Source organism: Perna viridis, chromosome 9, assembly GCF_037379345.1.
Source record: "Perna viridis isolate PV_CMFRI_1.1 ecotype Kerala chromosome 9, ASM3737934v1, whole genome shotgun sequence".
NCBI classification, from domain to species: Eukaryota; Metazoa; Mollusca; class Bivalvia; order Mytilida; family Mytilidae; genus Perna; species Perna viridis.
Window position 1 is genome coordinate 15,579,054 of NC_142453.1, and position 11,592 is coordinate 15,590,645.

Genomic DNA, 11,592 nt, shown 5'->3' on the forward strand with positions numbered 1-11,592 from the left:
TAGGACGGATTGAACCAACGTATTAAGTATTATCCAATCGACTTGGTTGTCATAGATAATGAATGAAGCAGCAAAAATGTACAGTACAATATATATAGTCACAATGCGGCCGTGATAGAAAGACACGCACTTTAAAGAAGCTTAGCTGTCATTGGTCATTTTATTTTTTAATAAAAGAATGCTATTAAGAGATCAAAAGGGGGGAGTTATCAACAGGCAGACATAGTTCTGACCATATTGACATCAATATACTTGAGATGAATAACTCCGACATCCGCCATTTAGGGGATGAGATACATGTATATGCTTCTCGCTATCTCAGTATCCACAATTTTCACATTACATACACTGTCCCATCACCCGTATGTTAGCAGTTCACCCAATCTCTCTCTTTTTTTTTTAAGTTTTGAGACAATCAACTGTTATTTAAATTCATCTATGACAGTCTTTTTATTTCATTGGAAAAAGTTTTGTTTTGTTAAAATTTTATTTGATCCACATGTTGTGCATATGAAGGTGGCTAATTATTGCATGTACATGTACTTCACTGCCGTCTGCGAGTATGTCCAATCTAACAGTAATGGAGCGATGATATCTAAGACATCAACGTTTAGGGAAATGTACGAGGAACTCAGATGGACAAGACTTTCAGAAATTGCTGTTATCCATGGCTATTACATGTAGTTGAAATGCTTATAGGGAGATAGGCAGTGAGTAGTGTTCACGACTCCTAACGGCTATATACACAGAAATTTTTGTTTCATTGTCTATAAATGGGTTTGCCTTTGTTGTATAATGAGGGAACATGAAAGAAGATGAAAAGACCATTTTGCGTTTGAATTGCTTTGTCGTAATACTAGTACTGTATAATAACACAGTCAAGTCATGTAGTAAATACTAGTAGTTACACTTTGAAGGCTAAGCATTCACCCATCGACTGATAAAAAACGATCCTTTAGAGGTTTTTGTCGCGAAAATAAGTAATTATAATGCTTTTTTGACATACATGTAGGTTGGTATCAATATGACGAGTAGGAGAGACACAGATAGAAATTCTTTTTTATTTTTAAATTCACATGCGAATATAAGAATCTTTTTGAACTTTCTAGATGGCCCTGAAAAGGGCCGTTTGAATATGTGGAAATTGACAGCTGAGGCACGTTGTCAAGGGATTCCATTCTTCGTCTCAGCTGGATATCTGGATATCCTGTGGCACGACAAGACTTAAAGTTTGGCGCCGTTGGTATAAGAATTTGTTTCTTCGTAGATCGACAGGCATGGGGTTTGTTGACTTCACGGAGAACTCCTGTATCGTATGTCAGGCTTGACTTTAGTCTTGAAAAATTTCTATGAACCGGTCTCTCTTCTATGGTTTCTTGCTCAACTTGAAACTAAGACAAATAATAAAATTCGCCTTGACTGGTCGTCTGTCATGTTCATTCATCTGAAAAGAAAAAAAAACTCAACCCACTAAATGAATTCAAAAACGTTATAATAGAGAACAAAATGTTCAATTATAGGATCGAGCTTCCCTTTTATAGGACGGATTGAACCAACGTATTAAGTATTATCCAATCGACTTGGTTGTTATAGATAATGAATGAAGCAGCGAAAATGTACAGTACAATATATATAGTCACAATGCGGCCGTGATAGAAAGACACGCACTTTAAAGAAGCTTAGCTGTCATTGGTCATTTTATTTTTTAATAAAAGAATGCTATTAAGAGATCAAAAGGGGGGAGTTATCAACAGGCAGACATAGTTCTGACCATATTGACATCAATATACTTGAGATGAATAACTCCGACATCCGCCATTTGGGGGATGAGATACATGTATATGCTTCTCGCTATCTCAGTATCCACAATTTTCACATTACATACACTGTCCCATCACCCGTATGTTAGCAGTTCACCCAATCTCTCTCTCTTTTTTTTTAAGTTTTGAGACAATCAACTGTTATTTAAATTCATCTGTGACAGTCTTTTTATTTCATTGGAAAAAGTTTTGTTTTGTTAAAATTTTATTTGACCCACATGTTGTGCATATGAAGGTGGCTAATTATTGCATGTACATGTACTTCACTGCCGTCTGCGAGTATGTCCAATCTAACAGTAATGGAGCGATGATATCTAAGACATCAACGTTTAGGGAAATGTACGAGGAACTCAGATGGACAAGACTTTCAGAAATTGCTGTTATCCATGGCTATTACATGTAGTTGAAATGCTTATAGGGAGATAGGCAGTGAGTAGTGTTCACGACTCCTAACGGCTATATACACAGAAATTTTTGTTTCATTGTCTATAAATGGGTTTGCCTTTGTTGTATAATGAGGGAACATGAAAGAAGATGAAAAGACCATTTTGCGTTTGAATTGCTTTGTCGTAATACTAGTACTGTATAATAACACAGTCAAGTCATGTAGTAAATACTAGTAGTTACACTTTGAAGGCTAAGCATTCACCCATCGACTGATAAAAAACGATCCTTTAGAGGTTTTTGTCGCGAAAATAAGTAATTATAATGCTTTTTTGACATACATGTAGGTTGGTATCAATATGACGAGTAGGAGAGACACAGATAGAAATTCTTTTTTATTTTTAAATTCACATGCGAATATAAGAATCTTTTTGAACTTTCTAGATGGCCCTGAAAAGGGCCGTTTGAATATGTGGAAATTGACAGCTGAGGCACGTTGTCAAGGGATTCCATTCTTCGTCTCAGCTGGATATCTGGATATCCTGTGGCACGACAATACTTAAAGTTTGGCGCCGTTGGTATAAGAATTTGTTTCTTCGTAGATCGACAGGCATGGGGTTTGTTGACTTCACGGAGAACTCCTGTATCGTATGTCAGGCTTGACTTTAGTCTTGAAAAATTTCTATGAACCGGTCTCTCTTCTATGGTTTCTTGCTCAACTTGAAACTAAGACAAATAATAAAATTCGCCTTGACTGGTCGTCTGTCATGTTCATTCATCTGAAAAGAAAAAAAATCTCAACCCACTAAATGAATTCAAAAACGTTATAATAGAGAACAAAATGTTCAATTATAGGATCGAGCTTCCCTTTTATAGGACGGATTGAACCAACGTATTAAGTATTATCCAATCGACTTGGTTGTTATAGATAATGAATGAAGCAGCGAAAATGTACAGTACAATATATATAGTCACAATGCGGCCGTGATAGAAAGACACGCACTTTAAAGAAGCTTAGCTGTCATTGGTCATTTTATTTTTTAATAAAAGAATGCTATTAAGAGATCAAAAGGGGGGAGTCATCAACAGGCAGACATAGTTCTGACCATATTGACATCAATATACTTGAGATGAATAACTCCGACATCCGCCATTTGGGGGATGAGATACATGTATATGCTTCTCGCTATCTCAGTATCCACAATTTTCACATTACATACACTGTCCCATCACCCGTATGTTAGCAGTTCACCCAATCTCTCTCTTTTTTTTTTAAGTTTTGAGACAATCAACTGTTATTTAAATTCATCTGTGACAGTCTTTTTATTTCATTGGAAAAAGTTTTGTTTTGTTAAAATTTTATTTGATCCACATGTTGTGCATATGAAGGTGGCTAATTATTGCATGTACATGTACTTCACTGCCGTCTGCGAGTATGTCCAATCTAACAGTAATGGAGCGATGATATCTAAGACATCAACGTTTAGGGAAATGTATGAGGAACTCAGATGGACAAGACTTTCAGAAATTGCTGTTATCCATGGCTATTACATGTAGTTGAAATGCTTATAGTGAGATAGGCAGTGAGTAGTGTTCACGACTCCTAACGGCTATATACACAGAAATTTTTGTTTCATTGTCTATAAATGGGTTTGCCTTTGTTGTATAATGAGGGAACATGAAAGAAGATGAAAAGACCATTTTGCGTTTGAATTGCTTTGTCGTAATACTAGTACTGTATAATAACACAGTCAAGTCATGTAGTAAATACTAGTAGTTACACTTTGAAGGCTAAGCATTCACCCATCGACTGATAAAAAACGATCCTTTAGAGGTTTTTGTCGCGAAAATAAGTAATTATAATGCTTTTTTGACATACATGTAGGTTGGTATCAATATGACGAGTAGGAGAGACACAGATAGAAATTCTTTTTTATTTTTAAATTCACATGCGAATATAAGAATCTTTTTGAACTTTCTAGATGGCCCTGAAAAGGGCCGTTTGAATATGTGGAAATTGACAGCTGAGGCACGTTGTCAAGGGATTCCATTCTTCGTCTCAGCTGGATATCTGGATATCCTGTGGCACGACAATACTTAAAGTTTGGCGCCGTTGGTATAAGAATTTGTTTCTTCGTAGATCGACAGGCATGGGGTTTGTTGACTTCACGGAGAACTCCTGTATCGTATGTCAGGCTTGACTTTAGTCTTGAAAAATTTCTATGAAACGGTCTCTCTTCTATGGTTTCTTGCTCAACTTGAAACTAAGACAAATAATAAAATTCGCCTTGACTGGTCGTCTGTCATGTTCATTCATCTGAAAAGAAAAAAAAACTCAACCCACTAAATGAATTCAAAAACGTTATAATAGAGAACAAAATGTTCAATTATAGGATCGAGCTTCCCTTTTATAGGACGGATTGAACCAACGTATTAAGTATTATCCAATCGACTTGGTTGTTATAGATAATGAATGAAGCAGCGAAAATGTACAGTACAATATATATAGTCACAATGCGGCCGTGATAGAAAGACACGCACTTTAAAGAAGCTTAGCTGTCATTGGTCATTTTATTTTTTAATAAAAGAATGCTATTAAGAGATCAAAAGGGGGGAGTCATCAACAGGCAGACATAGTTCTGACCATATTGACATCAATATACTTGAGATGAATAACTCCGACATCCGCCATTTGGGGGATGAGATACATGTATATGCTTCTCGCTATCTCAGTATCCACAATTTTCACATTACATACATTGTCCCATCACCCGTATGTTAGCAGTTCACCCAATCTCTCTCTTTTTTTTTTAAGTTTTGAGACAATCAACTGTTATTTAAATTCATCTGTGACAGTCTTTTTATTTCATTGGAAAAAGTTTTGTTTTGTTAAAATTTTATTTGATCCACATGTTGTGCATATGAAGGTGGCTAATTATTGCATGTACATGTACTTCACTGTCGTCTGCGAGTATGTCCAATCTAACAGTAATGGAGCGATGATATCTAAGACATCAACGTTTAGGGAAATGTATGAGGAACTCAGATGGACAAGACTTTCAGAAATTGCTGTTATCCATGGCTATTACATGTAGTTGAAATGCTTATAGGGAGATAGGCAGTGAGTAGTGTTCACGACTCCTAACGGCTATATACACAGAAATTTTTGTTTCATTGTCTATAAATGGGTTTGCCTTTGTTGTATAATGAGGGAACATGAAAGAAAATGAAAAGACCATTTTGCGTTTGAATTGCTTTGTCGTAATACTAGTACTGTATAATAACACAGTCAAGTCATGTAGTAAATACTAGTAGTTACACTTTGAAGCCTAAGCATTCACCCATCGACTGATAAAAAACGATCCTTTAGAGGTTTTTGTCGCGAAAATAAGTAATTATAATGACAATGCTTTTTTGACATACATGTAGGTTGGTATCAATATGACGAGTAGGAGAGACACAGATAGAAATTCTTTTTTATTTTTAAATTCACATGCAAATATAAGAATCTTTTTGAACTTTCTAGATGGCCCTGAAAAGGGCCGTTTTAATATGTGGAAATTGACAGCTGAGGCACGTTGTCAAGGGATTCCATTCTTCGTCTCAGCTGGATATCTGGATATCCTGTGGCACGACAAGACTTAAAGTTTGGCGCCGTTGGTATAAGAATTTGTTTCTTCGTAGATCGACAGGCATGGGGTTTGTTGACTTCACGGAGAACTCCTGTATCGTATGTCAGGCTTGACTTTAGTCTTGAAAAATTTCTATGAACCGGTCTCTCTTCTATGGTTTCTTGCTCAACTTGAAACTAAGACAAATAATAAAATTCGCCTTGACTGGTCGTCTGTCATGTTCATTCATCTGAAAAGAAAAAAAATCTCAACCCACTAAATGAATTCAAAAACGTTATAATAGAGAACAAAATGTTCAATTATAGGATCGAGCTTCCCTTTTATAGGACGGATTGAACCAACGTATTAAGTATTATCCAATCGACTTGGTTGTTATAGATAATGAATGAAGCAGCGAAAATGTACAGTACAATATATATAGTCACAATGCGGCCGTGATAGAAAGACACGCACTTTAAAGAAGCTTAGCTGTCATTGGTCATTTTATTTTTTAATAAAAGAATGCTATTAAGAGATCAAAAGGGGGGAGTCATCAACAGGCAGACATAGTTCTGACCATATTGACATCAATATACTTGAGATGAATAACTCCGACATCCGCCATTTGGGGGATGAGATACATGTATATGCTTCTCGCTATCTCAGTATCCACAATTTTCACATTACATACACTGTCCCATCACCCGTATGTTAGCAGTTCACCCAATCTCTCTCTTTTTTTTTTAAGTTTTGAGACAATCAACTGTTATTTAAATTCATCTGTGACAGTCTTTTTATTTCATTGGAAAAAGTTTTGTTTTGTTAAAATTTTATTTGATCCACATGTTGTGCATATGAAGGTGGCTAATTATTGCATGTACATGTACTTCACTGCCGTCTGCGAGTATGTCCAATCTAACAGTAATGGAGCGATGATATCTAAGACATCAACGTTTAGGGAAATGTATGAGGAACTCAGATGGACAAGACTTTCAGAAATTGCTGTTATCCATGGCTATTACATGTAGTTGAAATGCTTATAGGGAGATAGGCAGTGAGTAGTGTTCACGACTCCTAACGGCTATATACACAGAAATTTTTGTTTCATTGTCTATAAATGGGTTTGCCTTTGTTGTATAATGAGGGAACATGAAAGAAAATGAAAAGACCATTTTGCGTTTGAATTGCTTTGTCGTAATACTAGTACTGTATAATAACACAGTCAAGTCATGTAGTAAATACTAGTAGTTACACTTTGAAGCCTAAGCATTCACCCATCGACTGATAAAAAACGATCCTTTAGAGGTTTTTGTCGCGAAAATAAGTAATTATAATGACAATGCTTTTTTGACATACATGTAGGTTGGTATCAATATGACGAGTAGGAGAGACACAGATAGAAATTCTTTTTTATTTTTAAATTCACATGCAAATATAAGAATCTTTTTGAACTTTCTAGATGGCCCTGAAAAGGGCCGTTTTAATATGTGGAAATTGACAGCTGAGGCACGTTGTCAAGGGATTCCATTCTTCGTCTCAGCTGGATATCTGGATATCCTGTGGCACGACAAGACTTAAAGTTTGGCGCCGTTGGTATAAGAATTTGTTTCTTCGTAGATCGACAGGCATGGGGTTTGTTGACTTCACAGAGAACTCCTGTATCGTATGTCAGGCTTGACTTTAGTCTTGAAAAATTTCTATGAACCGGTCTCTCTTCTATGGTTTCTTGCTCAACTTGAAACTAAGACAAATAATAAAATTCGCCTTGACTGGTCGTCTGTCATGTTCATTCATCTGAAAAGAAAAAAAATCTCAACCCACTAAATGAATTCAAAAACGTTATAATAGAGAACAAAATGTTCAATTATAGGATCGAGCTTCCCTTTTATAGGACGGATTGAACCAACGTATTAAGTATTATCCAATCGACTTGGTTGTTATAGATAATGAATGAAGCAGCGAAAATGTACAGTACAATATATATAGTCACAATGCGGCCGTGATAGAAAGACACGCACTTTAAAGAAGCTTAGCTGTCATTGGTCATTTTATTTTTTAATAAAAGAATGCTATTAAGAGATCAAAAGGGGGGAGTTATCAACAGGCAGACATAGTTCTGACCATATTGACATCAATATACTTGAGATGAATAACTCCGACATCCGCCATTTGGGGGATGAGATACATGTATATGCTTCTCGCTATCTCAGTATCCACAATTTTCACATTACATACACTGTCCCATCACCCGTATGTTAGCAGTTCACCCAATCTCTCTCTTTTTTTTTAAGTTTTGAGACAATCAACTGTTATTTAAATTCATCTGTGACAGTCTTTTTATTTCATTGGAAAAAGTTTTGTTTTGTTAAAATTTTATTTGATCCACATGTTGTGCATATGAAGGTGGCTAATTATTGCATGTACATGTACTTCACTGCCGTCTGCGAGTATGTCCAATTTAACAGTAATGGAGCGATGATATCTAAGACATCAACGTTTAGGGAAATGTACGAGGAACTCAGATGGACAAGACTTTCAGAAATTGCTGTTATCCATGGCTATTACATGTAGTTGAAATGCTTATAGGGAGATAGGCAGTGAGTAGTGTTCACGACTCCTAACGGCTATATACACAGAAATTTTTGTTTCATTGTCTATAAATGGGTTTGCCTTTGTTGTATAATGAGGGAACATGAAAGAAAATGAAAAGACCATTTTGCGTTTGAATTGCTTTGTCGTAATACTAGTACTGTATAATAACACAGTCAAGTCATGTAGTAAATACTAGTAGTTACACTTTGAAGCCTAAGCATTCACCCATCGACTGATAAAAAACGATCCTTTAGAGGTTTTTGTCGCGAAAATAAGTAATTATAATGCTTTTTTGACATACATGTAGGTTGGTATCAATATGACGAGTAGGAGAGACACAGATAGAAATTCTTTTTTATTTTTAAATTCACATGCGAATATAAGAATCTTTTTGAACTTTCTAGATGGCCCTGAAAAGGGCCGTTTGAATATGTGGAAATTGACAGCTGAGGCACGTTGTCAAGGGATTCCATTCTTCGTCTCAGCTGGATATCTGGATATCCTGTGGCACGACAAGACTTAAAGTTTGGCGCCGTTGGTATAAGAATTTGTTTCTTCGTAGATCGACAGGCATGGGGTTTGTTGACTTCACGGAGAACTCCTGTATCGTATGTCAGGCTTGACTTTAGTCTTGAAAAATTTCTATGAACCGGTCTCTCTTCTATGGTTTCTTGCTCAACTTGAAACTAAGACAAATAATAAAATTCGCATTGACTGGTCGTCTGTCATGTTCATTCATCTGAAAAGAAAAAAAAACTCAACCCACTAAATGAATTCAAAAACGTTATAATAGAGAACAAAATGTTCAATTATAGGATCGAGCTTCCCTTTTATAGGACGGATTGAACCAACGTATTAAGTATTATCCAATCGACTTGGTTGTTATAGATAATGAATGAAGCAGCGAAAATGTACAGTACAATATATATAGTCACAATGCGGCCGTGATAGAAAGACACGCACTTTAAAGAAGCTTAGCTGTCATTGGTCATTTTATTTTTTAATAAAAGAATGCTATTAAGAGATCAAAAGGGGGGAGTCATCAACAGGCAGACATAGTTCTGACCATATTGACATCAATATACTTGAGATGAATAACTCCGACATCCGCCATTTGGGGGATGAGATACATGTATATGCTTCTCGCTATCTCAGTATCCACAATTTTCACATTACATACACTGTCCCATCACCCGTATGTTAGCAGTTCACCCAATCTCTCTCTTTTTTTTTTAAGTTTTGAGACAATCAACTGTTATTTAAATTCATCTGTGACAGTCTTTTTATTTCATTGGAAAAAGTTTTGTTTTGTTAAAATTTTATTTGATCCACATGTTGTGCATATGAAGGTGGCTAATTATTGCATGTACATGTACTTCACTGCCGTCTGCGAGTATGTCCAATCTAACAGTAATGGAGCGATGATATCTAAGACATCAACGTTTAGGGAAATGTATGAGGAACTCAGATGGACAAGACTTTCAGAAATTGCTGTTATCCATGGCTATTACATGTAGTTGAAATGCTTATAGGGAGATAGGCAGTGAGTAGTGTTCACGACTCCTAACGGCTATATACACAGAAATTTTTGTTTCATTGTCTATAAATGGGTTTGCCTTTGTTGTATAATGAGGGAACATGAAAGAAAATGAAAAGACCATTTTGCGTTTGAATTGCTTTGTCGTAATACTAGTACTGTATAATAACACAGTCAAGTCATGTAGTAAATACTAGTAGTTACACTTTGAAGCCTAAGCATTCACCCATCGACTGATAAAAAACGATCCTTTAGAGGTTTTTGTCGCGAAAATAAGTAATTATAATGCTTTTTTGACATACATGTAGGTTGGTATCAATATGACGAGTAGGAGAGACACAGATAGAAATTCTTTTTTATTTTTAAATTCACATGCGAATATAAGAATCTTTTTGAACTTTCTAGATGGCCCTGAAAAGGGCCGTTTGAATATGTGGAAATTGACAGCTGAGGCACGTTGTCAAGGGATTCCATTCTTCGTCTCAGCTGGATATCTGGATATCCTGTGGCACGACAAGACTTAAAGTTTGGCGCCGTTGGTATAAGAATTTGTTTCTTCGTAGATCGACAGGCATGGGGTTTGTTGACTTCACGGAGAACTCCTGTATCGTATGTCAGGCTTGACTTTAGTCTTGAAAAATTTCTATGAACCGGTCTCTCTTCTATGGTTTCTTGCTCAACTTGAAACTAAGACAAATAATAAAATTCGCCTTGACTGGTCGTCTGTCATGTTCATTCATCTGAAAAGAAAAAAAAACTCAACCCACTAAATGAATTCAAAAACGTTATAATAGAGAACAAAATGTTCAATTATAGGATCGAGCTTCCCTTTTATAGGACGGATTGAACCAACGTATTAAGTATTATCCAATCGACTTGGTTGTTATAGATAATGAATGAAGCAGCGAAAATGTACAGTACAATATATATAGTCACAATGCGGCCGTGATAGAAAGACACGCACTTTAAAGAAGCTTAGCTGTCATTGGTCATTTTATTTTTTAATAAAAGAATGCTATTAAGAGATCAAAAGGGGGGAGTTATCAACAGGCAGACATAGTTCTGACCATATTGACATCAATATACTTGAGATGAATAACTCCGACATCCGCCATTTGGGGGATGAGATACATGTATATGCTTCTCGCTATCTCAGTATCCACAATTTTCACATTACATACACTGTCCCATCACCCGTATGTTAGCAGTTCACCCAATCTCTCTCTTTTTTTTTTAAGTTTTGAGACAATCAACTGTTATTTAAATTCATCTGTGACAGTCTTTTTATTTCATTGGAAAAAGTTTTGTTTTGTTAAAATTTTATTTGACCCACATGTTGTGCATATGAAGGTGGCTAATTATTGCATGTACATGTACTTCACTGCCGTCTGCGAGTATGTCCAATCTAACAGTAATGGAGCGATGATATCTAAGACATCAACGTTTAGGGAAATGTATGAGGAACTCAGATGGACAAGACTTTCAGAAATTGCTGTTATCCATGGCTATTACATGTAGTTGAAATGCTTATAGGGAGATAGGCAGTGAGTAGTGTTCACGACTCCTAACGGCTATATACACAGAAATTTTTGTTTCATTGTCTATAAATGGGTTTGCCTTTGTTGTATAATGAGGGAACATGAAAGAA